This window comes from Periplaneta americana, chromosome 16 (genome assembly GCF_040183065.1).
Source record: "Periplaneta americana isolate PAMFEO1 chromosome 16, P.americana_PAMFEO1_priV1, whole genome shotgun sequence".
NCBI lineage: Eukaryota > Metazoa > Arthropoda > Insecta > Blattodea > Blattidae > Periplaneta > Periplaneta americana.
Window position 1 is genome coordinate 44,277,951 of NC_091132.1, and position 21,548 is coordinate 44,299,498.

Consider the following 21,548-nt stretch of genomic DNA (forward strand, 5'->3'; position numbering starts at 1 on the left):
TTTAATGAGGACCATTAAAGGGCTGCTACCAGGTGTATAATTACTACATTTCGGCATGGTCGAGCATAAAGTAATATAATTAAAAGGCTTTTTAGAATATAATGCTAAACTATATACATTTTGAAATCAGATATCAGTGGACATATGATGTAGAAAGTATGATAAGTCTCTCTGAATAATTTATATCGTTTTGTTCACTTCCAGTAATCGTTTTGTTCTAGTTTCTGTAGTTACGACAATATATTAAAAAAATATTCTTCAAAATCTGCTTTAAAAATAAATATTTCGTAGTATAGTTGATATAATTTTTTTATACACGGTGGAAGGGGACCGATGCACCAACAATTAAGAGGTGATTCTACATGTTAAATATAACAAAACTTTTATTACACTTTTCCTTCAATGAAGCACCGTTAAGCAGGAAGAAAATAGTCTTTGTCCAATGTTTGCAGCGTTCTATTGCGGTAACGGCCCGAGAGAAATGGCTGATTGCTATACAAGCAGATAGGTAAAAATAATCTGAACAGTTAATGTCTTGAATCTTTTTTTTTCTAAAGTAAACCATTTAACCATGTATTTAAATTGAATAATTGCAAAAATCGTTAAAATAATTCTTGAACGCAGGGCAATGTCGCGCGTCACAGACTACAGATGAAGAGGGCAAAGTGAAGAGTGCACGCCGAGCTTCAGCCGTGCTGTTGCCAAATGCTCCATAGAAATATAACGATTTCCTTTAAAGTGATGAATATTAGAGAAAAACTTATTTACACTTTTAAAATCTCTCCTCATGATCCACTGTATTACCAGTTTAATTTTGTTACAGAGGTTTTGTGTATAATCAAAATTTCTTCTTTTTCCTCCCATTTAAGGTTAGGATATTATTGTGTTCAGAAACCGAATAACATTGAAATAATTACTACTTAATCATTGTCCCCTACCTTTTCTTTTATCACCCATTGTTCTATTATTCTGTAGATCAGGCCTGCAGAATCCGTAAGTAGGGGAAATACGACGTTAGCCTCATTCCATTTCTATTGGGGATGATTGACTTTACGTAGAGTTGTTTACATTCTTTGCATGTGGGAAGGTCTATCAGTGGCGGCACTGTAATTTAAAAAAAGAAGATTGCAATAAAGTCATTGTAAGATTTATAATGCGTTATGTCATTTCAAGGTTTACGATTATGCTAGGTTTTCTGTCGGTAGTTTCTTTGAGATTTCTTTGTACCTAACCTGCTTTAGATCTTCCAAAACTTTTCTTCTTATCATCACCTACGGAAACATAAATTTGTAGCATTTAAGTAATGAACCTTGAGAGTTAATACAAATGTCACTATTCATTACAATACAAAATGAACATTAGTGATGTCCTTAGTTTAACGGTATATAAATAAATAATCAATAGTCTATACAAGAAATAGGTTTGGAAGTAAATTTCGAAAAGACGAAGTATATGATAATGTGTCGCGACCAGAATATTGTACGAAACGGAAATATAGAAATTGTAAATTTATTGTAAGTGACGCTATGTAAAGATTCATCTTTATGGACGAGGAAAGCTTATTAAAGACAATTCCTTTTGGTTGTCTATAGCTGAGTTTCTGAGATTTCCGAAAAGTCTAACAACCAGGTTAATTAAAAAAAAGAAGCAAAAAGGATAACCCGGGCAACGCCGGGTGCTTTCAGCTAGTAGAATATAAGTATGTAAAGTATGACATCTTAAGCGTGTTTATACCGTCAATAGAAGATAAGGATCGTAATACATAACAAATGGCGATCAATAAAATTTAGAATTGTGGTTTATAGTTCAAGTGACGTGTCTGAATCCTTCTTCTTAAAGATTATTTGAAAACAACTTCATTTAATCTAATAGTGTAGGAAACCTGAGCTCTATTATGTGTACTAAATTTGATTACACTGTTTTATCAACATGAAATGCTAGTTTATTTGCACTAAACCATTCATTTATTAGAAGTGTTTGTAAAATAGTCGTATTGTTTACTCCACATAATCACACTTGTAAGATTACCTCGGATAAATTATTTATTATTGAGAAAAAATCATTAATATAGACTGCAAACAATAATGAACCGACAACCTCTGTGATGTAGGGGTCAGCAGGGGGTCCGGGTTCGATTGCCGGTTGGGTTGAATTTCTTGGTTGAGTTGAATAATTTCGAGGGAAAAATTGTTCCGGAGCCGGGTATCGAACCCGGGACCTTTGGTTTAACGTACCAACGCTCTACCACTGAGCTACTCGGGAACTCTAACCGACACCGATCCAATTTTTCCCTTTTATATCCACAGACCTCAAAGTGGGCTGACAACCGTCAAGCAACCAGCTTTTTAAACCAAAGGTCCCGGGTTCGATACCCGGCTCCGGAAAAATTTTTCCCTCGAAATTATTCAAATCAACTTTACAGGGAGTTATACCTGAAATCTTGATTTGCATAATACACGTCACTGTTCGTTAACAGAAAGCCACAATTTAAGTCACACGGAGTTAGTGTGCACTCGAAGCTGGTTGCTTGACGGTTGTCAGCCCACTTTGAGGTCTGTGGATATAAAAGGGAAAAATTGGATCGGTGTCGGTTAGAGTTCCCGAGTAGCTCAGTGGTAGAGCGTTGGTACGTTAAACCAAAGGTCCCGGGTTCGATACCCGGCTCCGGAACAATTTTTCCCTCGAAATTATTCAAATCAACTTTACAGGGAGTTATACCTGAAATCTTGATTTGCTTCTTGGTTGAGGTTTTACAGGGGTTTCCCTCAACTGTAAGGCAAATTACAGGAAATTCAGCCCACAACATCCCTGAATAATACCGGATTCATTCATGACCAAAATCATATTTTAAAAAATCAGTAATACACTTACAGACGCCATCTACTTCACGACAATAGAACCAGTCTCAACAGTAGTACACAGGACTTAGGATTTCACCCAAAAGATTAACTCGCGATATGACCAGAGATTTAAAGCGAGTATAAATAACATCAAAAAAATAAAATCAATGGACCAATTATTGATCCCTGAGGAACTCCATGTTTAATATCAATAAATTACAGGTGTGAAACTTTGTGATTATTTGGTGAATTTATTTCAACTTTTTCTTTCCTATTGACAGATGTAAAGCAACCTAATGTGTTATCTCCAATACAATACAAATTTAACTAATTTATTAATACATTGTGAGCTGTACAGTCAAATTATTTAGGTAAATCGTAGTTTATATTGACGACTATTTTCTTTTATAGATTATACGTTTTTCTTGCTTTGTTCATGTAAAAAATTTTTAAATAAGGTCTCATCTAATTTTGTGTAAGGTTTCCTTGTAAGTAAGGAGAGCATCTTAAAGGTGTTGAATTGTTTTAACTTCAGTGGGAAAGCAGTAAATCTATGAACGCGTAGAGATCTGAAAGACGCCGTCGGAGCATTTTCTTTGATAGTACCTAATGCAAAACATAGTTTTGTTAGTATATTGTGTACATACTATAATGAGTGGCTCTGTGGTATTTCTTGGAAGCGAGTTCAACAAAGTTTGCCGACAACATGTTGACTATTATCTGAACTGCTATAATTACGAAAAAGACATTTTTATTTCCATTTTCTGTCATACCCTGCTTATAAATAACATTGTTGAGACAGCAACTGGAATTTTATCTTCAATTTCAACTCAGTTCTCAAATTCTATAGCATGTTAACAATGCGGCCATTAAGAAAAAAGGCTTAAGTCTTGTCTAAATGGTAATTTCAACCTTGGTATACGATAAAAATTATGATAGTAACAAGTATCATAATGTATGTTGTTATAGATGTAGCTGCATCTTGTATTTCAAGCCAGCAGACACTTATCTGTATCACGTTGTCTGCAATTTGGATGGTCCATTAACAGATTTATCAGCTGTAATAAATATTCCTAAAATGGCTTTCGAGTGAATAAGATACTGTGGAAGGATTTAATGTACTACATGGTTCTCGTATTAAATTACGTAGACGAGGGGGCTCTATCTGCAAATTTCTGCTCTTTCTGCTCTACCTTAGGAAAGAGGTTTGTCAAAAATCGCTCTTTCTATTAATTTATCTTGTGTTTTACTCGCCCTGTTGTCTGGTTGCTCTATCTCGGGTTTGTCGTGATCTAATTAGTCATGCTGGTTTCCTTGACACTTCATTATCATACCCGGTCGTTAAGTAAGCTTATTAAATCAAGTTTAGTGCTAACATAATCTGCAATTAATTACATATTACGTCAAATTCGTCTGAAATACACTATGTTATAAAACAGTGGCGTTTGTATTTTTATGCAGTGTATTAGAATATATCAGATAAATTCCTTAGAAAGAATCCAGTATAGGGCAGCTAAATTTGTTAAAGGTAAAAGTGAAGATGGAAACGATACGATAAAAGAACTTAAATGGAAAACAGACGTAGGAAAACTAGAATAACATCATTGTACAGAGCACATCTAGGTCAAAAAGCATGGGTAGACATAACGGCTCGGTTAGAAAAGCCAACGTACTGTGGTAGGAACGATCATGATTTTAAAATCAAATGTAGGAAACAGAAAATGGATGTAGGTAAATTCTCATTTTTAAATAGAACTATAAATGATTGGAATGACCTACCTGCATCGGTCTTTGAGGGCTATCCTTCCTGAAGGAGATTCAAGAATAACTTAAAAAGTTGTGTATAAAGTGTAAACTAAAATTAAGGTGACATTTAACATTTAATTTTTTTAAGGTGACATGTATTTATTTAGCCTGACGAGTTACTCCCTTGGTTTCAATTGTAAATTATTTAAAAATAGCGTGTAAGACGGTCTTAGACTAGAAATGTTTAGTTTAAATGTAGTTCTGTTTATAAGTATGAATAAGGGTGTAATTTTTTGTCTTATTTGAGCTCTTGTATCAGTAAAGCGTCGTGAGTCAGTGAAGTTAGGGTTTTACAGTGCAGTGAATAGTTCCGATCAGTGATAATTTATAGTGTTAATGAAATGTGTTCTATAGTGTCAGTGAAATGCGTCATAGTGCCACTACAGTGAGTGAGATGAGAGTAAAGTGAAAGACTATTATCAGTACCAATGTGGCACTTATGTAGATCCTATATATAAGTAGGTTGTATTGTAAAGTTAGGTTCATTTATTAATTAGGTTATTTTATGTATTATTATTAATTGTAATTATTGTGTTAAATTGTATTGTGTATTCTTATTGTATTGTGTATATAATTGTATTGTGTATTGTATAATTGTATTGTGTATTTTAAAATTGTATTGTGTATTGTAATTTTATTGTGTATTGTTTATATTGTGTATACCACTGCCACTGAGTGTTTGCCCACTTGCAGTGTAAATAAATACATACATACAAGGTTATTCAAAAGTAAGTTCCCATTTTGAAATGGCAATAAGTTTGTCAAATTTTTAGATTTCACAAAAATAAAAACACTAATTTGTTCGTAAAGAAATGTGATTTTATTAAAACACGAAAAAAAATATGACCACCACCGTGTTGTTAAAAAAGAAATAGTCTTTCTTCTATGATACAAACGGCATTTTGAGTACATTCCTAGGGACATTTTCAATGACATCCGATATTGACTGTTTCAGATCCTCACGTGTAGTAGGTCTACTAAGAAATACCTTTTCTTTTAGATAAAACCAGTAGTCAGTTGGATTTATGTCTGGTGACCTAGAAGGCCAACTGTTCGGAAAATGTCTACTAATTACACCGATCACCAAATGTGTTGCGCAATAGTGTTTTTACATTGTTGTTTATGTGAGGTGGAGTGCCGTCTTGCATGAAACCAATGTTTTCGACTTCATGATTCTGTAACGCTCGTATTGCAAAGTCTTGCAACATTTTAAAATATCGCTGCCCGGTTATCGTCACTATCCATTTTCAATTTCTCCATAAAAATACGTTCTTATTATGAAGTGTAATGTAAAACCACACCAGACAGTAACCTTGATATCATGTAAAGGTAAAACCATTGTAAAAATTATTAAAATTATTCTCCTACTGCCGTCTGTATTCTGAGCAAAAATTATTTTTATAGAAGCGTGACACAGTTACCATAGCAACGAAACACGCATCGATAAAAATACTCCAAACCTTCTAAAAAGTAATGGTATCTATATGAAACCCAATTGTTGATATGTACAGAAGATACATCTGTTTCAAAATGGGACTTACTTTTAACTAACTCTATATTTGTCACTTAGTTTCTTCTACAGTATGTATTAAAATAACACATAGTGAAGGTTAACAATTATTACAATTAACCCATTCTCTTTTACTTCCAAAATACAATTATTACAATTAACCCATTCTCTTTTACTTCCAAAATACAATTATTACAATTAACTCATTCTCTTTTACTTTCAAAATGCAATTATTTAAGAGGATGTTAAGTGAAGATTTAAAGTGGCAATAATATTTTCTTCAATTGCGAATATAGTTTAAGAGGGACGTTAAGTAAAATATTTCGATTACAGTAACATGATTTGCTTTAATAGTCACTCTAGTTCAATTGGAGCGTTAGATAAAGAATTACAGGTGCAGTCATCTCATTTTCTGAAAACATTTTTCTGCGTGAACGGATAATAAAGAATTGGAATTATTATCTTGTCATTGTCCCTTAATAGAATCTATAATTCGAATAAAAAATATAAATAAAAATCATAATAACATTAAATAATTCACCTGCAAATTTCGTCTTAAATTTAAACAAACTTTGAATACAACATAAACGCTGAATGAATTTTTATCTTACGGGAATAGCTTTTACAAATTAAGAACCCACTTAAGTGGGCTTGTACGTGAACGCAAGATAATATTCTTATAAATCAACAAATATTTAAACTAGACATGCACAGAAAGTTGCACAGTTATTTCATATAATTTTTTCATTTAGTGACATTTTAATGGATGAGACGTGAACTTTAGATGCACAATATATAAAGGTTATTAATTTTTTGGTCCTACAGGATTCTCTGTTATGATTGTTTGTTAATGACGGAAAAAAATTCGCTCCGTTAATAACCATAACGGTGAATTCTGTAGGACAAAAAAAAATTAATAATTTTTAAACAGATTATTTATCTAATAGTGCATAACAAACTATGGAGACCTGGCCGCACAAGTCATTCATATGAAGTCGCTCTTTGTATGATGACATAATATTATGTCGAATATGGATTGTGGCAAGATGAAATGTTTATTGACAAATGTGGCTGCATATAAAATGAAGACTGGACATAAAAAAGACTGTAAGTGTCAAAGAGACAAACCATAGAAAACAGAGCTTTCTTGTGCAACTACTAAGGTAATATCACAGTCTAGTATATACAGTCACGAAGCTTGAGTTGTGAGGGTGCTAGGAACAATAGACTGTGCCGGTACTATTTCGCATTGTCTGTAATGAGGCGATATTAGCGATTCTAGTGGTTAGCAACTATCTATGCATGCATATTTACTACGTATTTAGCTTCGTGACTGAATATACTGGACTGTGGTAATATACAATTTTCACATCTATGGGAGAAGCTAAAATCTAAATAAAATTACAGTGGGACTCATAATTTTTCTCAGTAGATTGAGCCAGGGAATAAGTAGACTTTACTTTATAACCAATTTTCAAAGATATTGGCATTTACAGCATTTTTAATGCCCCGTCTTCAAATGAATCTAGTTAAACGTTTCTGTTTATGTTACAAACAAGTTTGCCAACTCTAGAGGATGGAAATTCAGGACGCACTAAAAAAATAAAAAAGCACATAAACTTATAATAAATTTCAGTGTAAGTACACTTGTATTAAATAATTAGAATTACCTTCGTGTTATTATTTAGTTGTAGCGGTGTATCCCTATATTAAAGAACATGCCATAATTCTGTACACATTGAAAAGCAGAGGGGTTGACATACATGTCCCTATACTCACTACATTAACATTGTTTAAAATAATACTTGTTGCTTCCTTTGCTTTTTTCATTTTGTTACGAGTTTGTCCGATAAGCAAGTTACAATATAATAAAGTTTGAATAGGCCGTCAATGCTTATCCTTTGCTTTTGTTTCATACTTTTTTTTTATTGGGTTATTTTACGACGCTGTATCAACATCTAGGTTATTTAGCGTCTGAATGATATGAAGGTGATAATGCCGGTGAAATGAGTCCAGGGTCCAGCACCGAAAGTTACCCAGCATTTGCTCGTATTGGGTTGAGGGAAAACCCCGGAAAAAACCTCAACCAGGTAACTTGCCCCGACCGGGATTCGAACCCGGGCCACCTGGTTTCGCGGCCAGACGCGCTGACCGTTACTCCACAGGTGTGGACTGTTTCATAGTTCTTTGTTTGTCGAACCATATTAGAAAAATTCTCTACATGATATATTAAAGTTCGTCTTTACTAAGAATTCTGATTTACAAGTTCTGACCTCATCCGGTTCCTCTCGTCAGTTCAGAGAGTCTTCATTACAAAGAATTCGTTCCGCAGGAGCATTGCTAATTGGAAGAGCATGTAAGTGTTCAGCAATTTTCTTTAAGTTTGGCACACTATGTGTCTTCAAAACAGTGTTCCAGCGTTCTTGAGGAGTTGGTAGATCTTTCGGAATCGACATCATCTCTTTCAATAGGCAATACTATTGGTACAATGCATCACCATTTTCAAAGTCCAGTTCTATATTAACATGCAATATATTCACGATTTTAGTAAGGGCACTGAATGTTAAAGTGTCATTAAGGCTTAGAAAAGTGATTTTCTTATGAAGTGAAGAATCGTAATCACACCATATTTTTACATAGTCAGTGGCCCTCTGATGCACAGAATCACTCAAGTTATTCTGTTGCAAACTACGTCGGAGCTCTAATAATGAAATATAAATATGAAATTTCAGAATACCTATAATATTGCAATGAACAAAATTCCGTACATTAAGCGTCCTGAAAAGAATTTAATTTTTTTCTTGCATAGAGGACTGATTTCCTGACAACCATAATTACAAAATGTAATATAAGATAAAACATATGTATATATTCAGGATTCTATAGCTACTGCCGTCTTCCTGTGCCAATCCTCCAAAGCCTTCAATCTTGTGTGTCTTCAGTCCTCAACCCCCTCTTGTGCATGACCTCCATTACTGCGTTGTCCCAAGTTCTTTTTGGTCTACCTCTTCCTCTTCTTCCTGGAGGTTTCCACTGGTAAATTTGTTTAGGCCATCTGTCTTCCCCATTCTCATCAGATGACCAAACCACTTCAAACACTTATTTTCTATTCTATTTAACACTGTCTCTTCAGCATCCATTCTCTGCCTAATTTCTTCATTTTTAATGTGGTCCAAGCGGGAGACTCCAGCACTTCGTCTCAAATAATCCATTTCTATGGCCAAAATTCTTTTTCTGTAATATACATTCGTTACCCATATTTCACTTCTGTAGTTTAATACAGATTCAACCAACATTTTCCCAATATATTTTTTGGTATCCTTCCAAAGATGTTTATCCCACCATATAGAATTCGAACATGTTATATATATATATATATATATATATATATATATATATATATATTTACTTTGTTCAATTCGGTTTTTTCATTTCCTCTTCGCCAATACCTTCTGCTGTAGTTATAATTTTACCTAGGTATTTTGCCTGGTTAACTTGTTTAATTTCAATTTCATCATCTATAACAATATTATCACTACTTTTAGTATTAATGGCCAAATATTCTGTCTTCTTTTAATTTATAGAGAGACTCCAGGATTCATAAAATTTGTTTAATCTTTCGACCAACCATTAGATCTTACTCGAATCTACAGAGCTCAATTATCTGACTTAAAGGAAAATCGAAAAAACTCCAATACAACATTCAACAACAACAATATTGAACATTTAGCGGATCACATAGCAGTGGACCACCCAAGCATTCCATCAAAAGGACAACTCCCCCTCACCTGCTCCTCGACACACTACTACCACATATATACAGATGGATCACGAAACAAAAGTAATCAACTGGAAGAACAAGTAGGCTGCGCATTTGTTGCCTAGCACAGTGATAATGAAATAGTTTGCACCAAGATAAAACTGTCTCCTTATTGCACAGTTTTTCAGGCAGAACTTCTAGCAATTAATGAAGCTATGAAATGGTGCATTAAGAACGAAAACACAGCGCGCATATTTAGTGACTCCCAAGCTGCTCTTCACTGCATCGCTGACAAGTACAACCGTCACCCATTAGCGATAGAGGCAAGGGAATTACTTGAAAAGTACGCACAGCACATATGCCTCACTTGGGTCCGTGGACACAATGGTGTAAGAGGAAATGAAAGAGCTGATGAGCTAGCGAAAGCTGCAGCATCCAGCAACGAAACTCCGACATACAGTTTACAACCGACATCAAATATCAAGAAACAAATACGACAACATACTCATCAAAACTGGAATACTAGATGGACGACATGCACAACCGGATCATTAACAAGAAACACCTACTTCCCAACAATCCACGACCGACTCAAAAGCCATAATTTCAAACCTACTATCGTAACAATGCAGTTTCTTTCTGGACATGGGAAATTTGGAACTTACTTCGACAGATTCAACATTCCAGCAGACATCGACTCTACATGCTCCTGCCGCGAAGACCTTCACAGTGTGAAACACCTTCTATTTGACTGTCCTATTATTGAAGCAAAGAGATTTCAAATAAAGGCACATCTTCTGGACTGCAACACCGAATACAGGACTCCACTATGTGAAGTGATCAAAAAACCTTGTTGCTACAGACAATTTATAGAGTTGCTCAACTTTATCTTTAAAAGACTGTAGATACATATTTCACCATTATCTGTGTAAAAATAAGTAGTATATTGTATAACAAAACTAAAACCCTAGCATACCGCTTGGTGAATTAGGGTTCTTTTCCACGAATATTTAATAATAATAATAATAATAATAATAATAATAATAATAATAATAATAATAATAATAATAATAATAATAATCTTTTGACCATAAATTCTAAATCAAAAAGATTTTGGGAAATCAGATAAAACTTAATAATACGAAATTCATATCTGAACGTCCCACACAAAGTTATGAAAGACTGCACGTAAGAGTTTTGGGGTAACATTGTACAGTGGTTGCTGTGAGTGTTTCAAGTTAGGGGCGGCAGAACTATACAGTGCATTAGGCGGACTAGTTTGCAAATCGTTCCCATCGCTGACCACTTGGCAGGATGAGCGTCGCTCACAGAACGCCGACAACACGTGAGAGCTGACCCGCTCCCCGCCACACGTTCTCGACCAGACTAAGCGTGTTTCATACCTCTTATTGTAGCTGTATATCATTTTATCTCTCTTTCACATTATCAATCATTGGAGTAATTCCAACTAGAGTTCTCTTCTTTTTTTAGTTGGTTATTTTATGACGCTTTACCAACTGCTCTGGTTATCTATCGTCTGAATGAAATGAAGCTGATAATGCAAGCGAGGTGAGTCCAGGATCTAGTGCCGAAATTTACCCAGCATTTGCTCTTAATGGGTTGAGGGAAAACGCCGAAAAAATCTCAACCAGGTAACTTGTCCTTGATTTGAATCCGGGCCCGCTAGTTTCACGGTCAGGCAGACTAACTGTTACTCCACAGCGGTGGACTGGTTCTCTTCTTAACTCCTCTTTTAAGCAGAAGAAATTGTTCAGAAGCTGTCAGATTTATTTTACATCCAATCTCTAGTTTAATGTCCCATTTACAACAGAAATACAGAGTGATCCGTTTGGGTATGGGTAAAATAAAAACACCGTAAACATTTACTACTGAACTTTATTTGTTGAAATAATAACCCTTCGTGCTGGGGTAGTACACACGATGGCTAGACTTTTAAGCCACAAGACAGTAGCCCTGTTAGGTCAACCTCTGCGAAGTGCTGATAACTCTTCTCATCATTTTCACGGTTATTTTTTGTTATAGTAATTTAATATGAACTTGTTTATGTGAAATTTTATACCTATAAAATTGACCAAGTTATGATTGCCGTGCAAATACACTACCAGTCAGCATCATGTAATATTATCGCTCATTTTCTCAAAACAGCATTTTTCAAAATTATTCAATCATATCTTTCACAGTTTTATAGATAATTACATGAGATTTTGCACGGCCCTTTTCTGAGTAAGATCAAGAAACTGTAATTCAGTCTTTAATCTATCTTTAAGAGAAATTAAAAACAAAAAACATTCAATGAAAATTTTTAAAATATAAATAGGGCTATTTGAAGAATAAATTTTCTTCAGCTTGTAGTGCAAATATCTTAATCATTGACCTAAAGCTTGTTAATATGATGAATGTTACCTTGAAGACAGGAAAGAATTACAGGAAAGTATGTTAAGGGGTTAGGTACAGCTTACAGCAGTAAAAGTTTTGGAAATATTCAACATCTTTTTCCTCCATTCCTGTATCTTCTACAGTAATGAAAATTGGTACGTGTAAAATACTGTCCTTCTGCTGTATGGAAAAGTATTTTTACGATTAAAAAAATTATATATATATATATATTTTTTTTTTTTTCAAAATTTGAAATGATGGCAGTTTACTGTGCAGTGATGAAGCGTTTCCCTCATAACACAACAACTTGTTAACTTTTCATGTTCTCACTCTTTTATTTTATTGCTGAAACTCATATTTACTCGTACAATATCATGCTCTTTCAACTACATTCCTTAATACATTTTTTTGTTTTAGTAGAAAATACTGATATTTGACCATTTTTTAAAATGAATTTATTTTTTATCGGACAAACTATCAAAGGTAGAGAAGTGATCTTGCGTCTTGTTGTAGATATAACATGCATAAATACACACAAAAAAATTTCATCATAGAATGTTGGATATTATTTTAGTTATGTGGGGAAACGATTGATCACTGCACAGTGAACTGAATTTTGAAAAAAGAAAATGTAAATATATTTTTTAAATCATTAAAAATATATCTTTTTTTCATATAGCAGAAGGACAGTTTTTTTTACATATACTACTTTTCATTATTGTACAAGATACAGTAGTGGAGGAAAAAAAGTTGAATATTTCCAAAATTTTACTGCTGTAAGCTGTACCTAACCCCTTGCACATTTTGGATTAATTATTTAAATAGCAGATTAGTACAAATTACAAAATGAAAATTTTGAAAATTCACACTTCATAAAATGTTTTATCTACGCAATTTTTTTCTTTTAAATCGAGGAGCAATTTTTCAACATTAAGAACACAAAATTTAATCACAATATGGCTTAAGGGGAGAGGACGGTATTTTTTTTTTCCTTTCTCCTATTTGGTGTAAAATATTAATTTTTTATATGTAGAGAGCTCATGGCTGTAACAACTCAACCAAATATAAATATTTTGGAAAAAAATTTTTTTGGGGGCCCAGATTTGAAAAAAAAAAATGTATCCAATTCAGGATTTTACTAAAACCGATATATCTAATACATTTTTAAAGATAGATTCAAACAGTTTTGTGCAATGTACTTGCAAAAGCATGCTCTACAACCTGTCTGTAATAGAATTTTGATATTAGTCCCTACATTTGTAAAATAAACAATTAAAATTTAATAACATTTTTTTGATTTCCTTTCTTGCAAACAGACAGATATATTTTTAAAATGAAATCAATTAACAAAATTCTGTTACAGAGAAATTTTCCTAATAGTCTACAGAATGTGTGTTCCAAATGTCATGTAAGTATGTTTAATAGTTCAGAAATTTTTGTCTGGCAATGTAGCAAAAAAATTAAGTTGCCGGAAACAACAATAAAGGACGGCGTGTGATTTACAAATCCATAGCGTAGGAAGTTTAAAAACGGCGTCTCAACATCCGATAAGGTCACAAATACCCACAAAATGTTATGCAATGCATTCCACACATATCACAGAATGTTTTAAAGACATTTTTTTTTAATTTAGGCCTACTCATTTTTCACCACAAAGTACCGTCCTCGCAGGAAGTTTAAAAATAGCATCTCAACATCCGATAAGGGTACAAAAACCCTCAAAATGTTATGCAATGCATTCCACATGTATCACAAATATATTTTTTTAATGTACTCATTTTTTCACCAAAAAATACCGTCCTCTCCCATTAATGATATGAAGGAATAAAATATATTGTATAAAACATAAATTGTTAAGGGTGGAAGGTGTATGTAGCCGCTCCTTTTACAATTATTCACGTTACGGCTTTTTGAATGAAACACGCTAGCAACAATGGCTGCTTATTGAATGAAACACGCTATGGACAATGGCGTGTTGTTCACTGTGTGTTTATCATGCAAGTCTTCCACTTGCTCGTAATTACCTTCACTGTCCGATCCTCACATTTTTCTCATGTATTAATCACCACTATGGAGCAGCAATACGGCAGAGCCTCGGGTGAACGTAACGAGTCAAATGTTAAAGCGGGTCTGATTATAATTTTTAATCTCATTTCACGAGATCTCAAATTTATGGGTAGAAATAGTAACTCTATTAATAACAAACGTCAACCTCGCACAACACTGACGGTTACAGAAAACTTCCAAACATATGTTTAGACTTATTTCCTGAGTTCTTTGAAGAGAAAAGAGAACAAACATAAAATTGTTTCTGGTAAATGGTGTTAATGTACACATTTTTTCTGCGCCTTCATCTTTTTTCTCCACGTAATATTATCCTGTTTCCATGCAACTTTTGTTATACATTTGTTTCTTCTTTCATCTGTTTCCTCGATCATATCATCTAATTTAGCCTGCATCAATCTATCAGATTACGGAACGGCAGAAAATATAGACTGTAAGCATGGAATTTTATTCAAATTTCGAGCCAATTACTGCACAATGTTCTGAGAGTCTGTCGTTGATAGATTACCCTGTCAGCGTTATCCTGAAGTTACTCTTAAACTTTTTGGGCTAGATTCCGAAAGAAATTAAAATTTTCTAAAAGTAATTTTACTCTCGTTCCTGGACTATTTCTCAACATCAGTTTCGAGCTTCAGTACATAAATTTTACCTAATTTGTCAATTAAGTGGCTTCAGTAGTAGAGTGGTCTAACCTTCATCACACCAATATGAAAAGCGTTGTATTTTGATATAACGCTTACGTAATTGAACTCTGCCATTGTTCAATTATAAAACTTTATATTTAAATGCAGAACACCTAGACATTATTATTTCAGAAGTACTATAGATGTGCCAGGCAGAAGATGGGAACTGAAGTCAAATAAAAATCAAGATATTTTGCTTTTGTTGCAAATAATAATTTGGAATTATCTGCATAATTTGGTATATTGAAAAATTCTAATTTAAGTGCTTTCAATTAAGTAATAGGTATTATGTGTGAAACTAATATTTTCCTCATCCCGCACTATTGTATAAAATCGTAAATATCTCTGAAACTAATTGGTAAAGGAGGTAATGGTTTTGCGTATTATGTATGTGAATAATCGTTTCATAAGTTGGCGGCATTGTTGAAGACTGTAATGGCTGATGTGAATTTGCTGTTGTTTTGCTGTTGTAGCGATTGTACTTGCTGTTGTAGCTGTTGTATTTGCAGTTGTAGTTATATTTGCCGTTGTAGTTTTTGTATTTTCTGTTGAAGTTTTTGTATTTGCTGTTGTAGTTGTTTTATTTACTGTTGTAGTTGTATTTGTTGTCGTAGCTGTTGTATTTACTGTTGTAGCGTTGTATTTGCTGTTGTAGCTGTTGTATTTGCTGTTGTATTTGTTGTACGAGTATTTGCTGTTGTAAGTTATTTCCTATTGTATCTGCTGTATTTTCTGTTGTACTTTCAGTGTTTACTGTTGTAGTTTCCATATTTACTGTTATAGTTTCCATATTTGCTGTTGTAGTTGTGTTTGCTGTTGTAGTTGTTGTATTTGCTATTGTAATTGTTGTATTTGCTGTTGTTATATTTGCTGCTGTAGTTGTTTTATTTACTCCTGTAGTTATATTTGCAGCTGTAGTTGTTATATTTGCTGCTGTAGTTGTGTTTGCAGCTGTAGTTGTTGTATTTGCTGCTGTAGTTGTGTTTGCAGCTGTAGTTGTTGTATTTGCTGCTGTAGTTGTATTTGCAGCTGTAGTTGTATTTGCTGCTGTAGTTATATTTGCAGCTGTAGTTGTTATATTTGCTGCTGTAGTTGTATTTGCAGCTGTAGGTGTTGTATTTGCTGTTGTAGTTGTATCTGATGTTGTAGTTTGTTTGTTGTTGTAGTTGTATTTGATGTTGTTATTGTTGTATTTGCTGTTGTAGTTATATTTGCAGCTGTAGTTGTTATATTTGCTGCTGTAGTTGTATTTGCAGCTGTAGTTGTTGTATTTGCTGTTGTATTTGTATTTGCTGTTGTAGTTTGTTTGCTGTTGTACTTGTATTTGATGTTATAGTTTGATGTTGCAGTTGTCGTTTTTGCTGTTGTAGTTGTCATATTTGCTGTTGTATTTGTTGTATTTGCTGTTGCAGTTTTTGTATTTGCTGTTGTATGTCTTGTTGGAGTTGTGTAAGTTATGAAAGCAGTTTGGCTGTGGTTGACTGTACCCCGTTCCCTGAACTGCGAAGAAGGATCTTAAACGTACCATATCAGCTTACAATTTCTCTTTTAACTCTGCATATACCATGTCTAAAACGCTGTAACAAAGAACCGATTCTCTTTCTTCATATAATTCCTATCAAAGAATTTGGGTCCGCCCTAGTCTTGTTGTTCGGGTGTATTTTGATTTACATTGATACTATAATTATACACCTGTTTGCTCTCATTGATACATGCATTGATTAAACCGATCGCAAACCTGGAGGCATATTAAATCACAGAGAACCTCCTTTTGTCAGCCTACAACAGTCGATATTGGCATTTTACAAACCCGAATTAAATATATTCTCTTCAGAAATGCTCTTGGAGGTTTCGCCAATCAACTTTATATCAGCTCATCAATATTTGAATTAGAACCGTGAATATAATTTCATTATATTTAATTATCTAGAGGAATCTGAATCTCTTAAGAAATATATTATTAAAGCTATACAGTGTTATCAGATTCATTTTATACTAGAGCACCAGTAACACAACTATAATGACAAGGAAAAATTATGTTTGACTCTTCTTTTCACAAATTACATTAAGAAAGGGATATGTTAGGTTCGAATGCGGTTCGAATAAAAATTGTGCACCTGAATTAGAAGCTATATTATTTTACTTTGAACGCAAATTCAATGCTGTATCATTAATGGCTCTTCAGAAACAATCTTGTGGCCCACGGATGATTGAAATTTCTAATATGTTGTATTTAAAAAAAGAGTTACAATTTATAATATTCTTCTGATGAATAATAATTCAAGATATTCAACCGTTTCTCAAGAAGATAGTTTTAGACGTTATTCTTTTTGCTTACTAAACCTGGAAACTGTAAAGATAATATATTATGGTGCTGTAAAATCCTATTTTAAGACCTTCTTTAATCGGAAATATACGTCTTCATTGTCACTGGTAACGGAAGTATGATTACAGATATCAATAGGACCGTATTCTGTTCCAGGGGTATGAAGATAAGGTTAGTTTTTCATAGACTATATTGGCGCGTGACAAAGTTATTATGAGGGAACACTCGCATCTTGTTTTTTCTGCAGTTCACGTTCTATTAATGATTCAAAAATCGACCTTGGACACTGCTGAAAATGCATTCTAGTGATAAAGATTGCATTACGATGACCTTTCTCATAATTTAAATTATTTGTTCATATGATTTATTTTTACTGGTACTGACAGAGTTAAGGCCATAAGACCTTCTCTTTCACTCAATCAATAAAAAATACGTACCAAATATAAATAATGTCATTACATAAAATAATGGAATAATAATAATAATAATAATAATAATAATAATAATAATAATAATAATAATAATCTATACTAATAATAAATCTGTAGCCGAAATTTTTCTGGTAATTTTCGATTTTCCAAAAATAATTGGTCCTAACATATATAATTAACCACCCTGAAACCGAAAATCGCTTTTTTGAAATTTTTGTTTGTATGTCTGTCTGTCTGTCTGTCTGTATGTTTGTTACCTTTTCACGCGATAATGGCTGAACGGATTTCGATGAGAATTGGAATATAAATTAAGTTCGTCGTAACTTAGATTATAGGCTATATGGCATTCAAAATACATTATTTAAAAGGGGGGTTATAAGGGGGCCTGAATTAAATAAATCGAAATATCTCGCTTATTATTGATTTTTATGAAAAATGTTACATAATAAAAATTTCTGTACAAATCATTTCCGATAAGTTTTATTCTTTGAAAAATTTTGATAGGACTGATATTTAATGAGATAAATGAGTTTTAAAATTAAAATAACTGCCATCTAAGGCCGTGTAATGAATTAAAAAAAAAATGACTTCGTCTATAAGGGGCCTTGGACAGCAACAATCGAAAGCTATGAAAGATAGCCTACAGATAATGTTTCTGCGTTTCTATTAAGTAATATCAGAAGCTAAATTAACCGATTTGTATAATTAATTATTAATTCACCATTGGAAAGTGTAGTTTGTCTAGATGGACATAATGCTATAATGTTATCAAAGTAACTCCTGAGTGAATCGAGGACAGGTGAGATTAAAATAGATTCTTATGCACAGAAAACTTGATAGGCTATTCTGTATATTCGTTTCCTGTATTTCCTAAACTAATTTTTATGACCAAATGAGTGGTCTCTGGATCAAAATGATTGCATTTTAATTTTTTAATTAAATTTAAATTAAGTAACATAATAAACGATTTATCCTTCTATCAAACACGAATGTTCCCTGGATCAAATGAAGTCGTCGCTGAACGATTCACATCGTTTATAGTTCACTTCTATTGTTACACAACAAGATGGATGCACTGAACGATTCACATCATTTATAGTTCACTTCTGTGAACGATTCCATTGTCTATTGTTACACAACATTTTCAAGATGGATGCTAATGCTAATGTTGCGCTATAAACCAATTTTCGGCAATCTAATGTAAAAGACTGCCTACAAATATTTGGAAAGTTTGAGAGAAAATACACAAATTCAATCTTCTAACACAATTTTTTTGTTTTTAAATTAAGTAATTTGCTGGGAGGCATCGTCAGATATATAAGCCACTCTTACACTAAACCTGGAGTAATTTAACCTTATTAATCAAATAAATGATTCTACTTACTGTTTTTTATATGCTCACTTGTATGTAATTTCTATTTTATACATATTTCATTGTTATTTTCCATCCAAAGATCATTAAGAACGATGAATATTACTTAATATGTCTATCTTTCTTCAAATAGTGTTTATATGCCATGTTAATTTTCATTTGTTTTCATAAGTTAACAATGATGCACATTGGAAGCAACATATAAGAAATTATTTTCCTACACAATCCACGCTATATTCACGTTGTTTTGGAATTATTAATCGAAGATGGTTTGCTTATTGTTTATTACACGCACATTTGTATGTAATTTCTATTCCATACGTTTTTTTCTATCCCCCGATCATTAAGAATGGTGAATATTGTTCATGCTTGTTTCCTGTGTTTCTTAAAATAATGTTATGTGCATTTTAGTTTTTATTTGTCGTTATTTACGTAAAAATGATGCGCCAAAAAATAAAAAATAATAATAATTCCGTACTCACTCCACATCCTATGTATTCACGTTTCTTTTTCAGTGATTTATTAATGTACCGGTATTTAAAAGACTAATAATTTAGAAACATGTTACATAAATCATCCTTGTGCCAAAATAGAATGCTCCCTGGACCAAATTGTCGTATTTTGCAGTGGTCGTCAGTACTCGCTGAAATGGGTAATAACAATATAATAAAATTATGTTGTACGTAGCATTTAGAATCATGTTACATAAATCAACCTTGTGCCAAAAGAGAATGCTCCCTGGACCAAATTATCGTATTTTGCAGTGGTCGTCAGTACTCGCTGAAATGGGTAATAATATAATATAATTGTGTTGCACGTAGCAAGCGGGGTATCGGGGCTTTATGATGATCCGACGTGTAGCACATGATGTAAAAAGCGGGGTATCGGGGCTGCAAGCCCCAATGATGATCCGACGTGTAGCACATGATGAAAAAAGGCGGGGTATCGGGGCTAGCCGATGATGATCCGACGTGTAGCACATGATGTAATAAGCGGGGTATCGGGGCTGCAAGCCCCGATGATGATCCGACGTGTAGTACATGATGCAAAAAGCGGGGTATCGGGGCTGCAAGCCCCGATGATGATCCGACATGTAGCACATGAGGAAAAAAAGCGGGGTATCGGGGCTGCAAGCCCCGATGATGATCCGACATGTAGCACATGATGAAAAAAGCGGGGTATCGGGGCTGCAAGCCCCGATGATGAGCTGACTTGTAGCACATGATGAAAAAAAGCGGGGTGTCGGGCACTTAAAAGTGCCTTTTCGAAAGCATGGTGATGCGCATTTGACAAACGCAGTGTACGTACTTTCTAATAATCCCTTTTTATTTTTCGTTACTTACGTAAAAATGATGCGCCAAAAAATAATAATAATTTCGTACTCACTCCACTTCCTATATTCACATTTGTTTTTCAGTGATTTATTAAAGAATGTACCGGTATTTAAAAGACTAATAATTTAGAAACACTTTACATAAATCATCCTTGTGCCAAAAGACGATGATGCTTCCTGGACCAAATTATCGTATTTTGCAGTGGTAGTCAGTGCTCGCCGAAATGGGTAATAATATAATATAATTATGTTGTACGTATCAAGATCGATTATTCAATTGATAGGATATTTTATGAAGTTGTCATGACTGAGATATCTATTGTCAATTGCTTTTATTTGTCAGAAGGCCTTGACTGACTGGTATATAAGGACCGGCGCTCTTAGGGGTGGAGGTCGGGGTTTGGAATGGCTCACAAGTAACAAGAGAAGGGAGAGAGATACCTAGTATTTTAAAGATTTATATCGTTCACTAGATGAGTTGATTCAACTAACCTGGAAATAATGTGAATCGTTCAGCGACGACTTCTTGTAAATAACCCCTATTTTAATTATATAATTACTTTATATTTATTTCTAACTGGTGCAGAGGAGCGCACGGGTACGGCTAGTAATAATAATAATAATAATAATAATAATAATAATAATAATAATAATAATAATAATAATGAAGTTCTTACTCTTTACATTAGATTGAGAAGAATTATTCACTATTTTGTTATCCTACGAACGTACTTGACTGTCCATAATTCACGACTGATTTACCTCGCTTTAGTTTAGTACAAGCTATATTAAAGTATGGTATTATAGGATGGGGTTGTGCTTTTAGTACCTCTCTCATGCCAATAACACTGCTATAGAAAAGAATAATAAAAATGTGTATTAATAAGCCTCTTCATTATCCCTCAGAACTGTTGTTTTCTGAATTTAAAGTATTTGAGATTCATAAAATTTATAAAAGTATCTTATTGAATTTCTTACACAAAACCGAAATATATTTAATTTATATTTACATAAATATAAAACTCG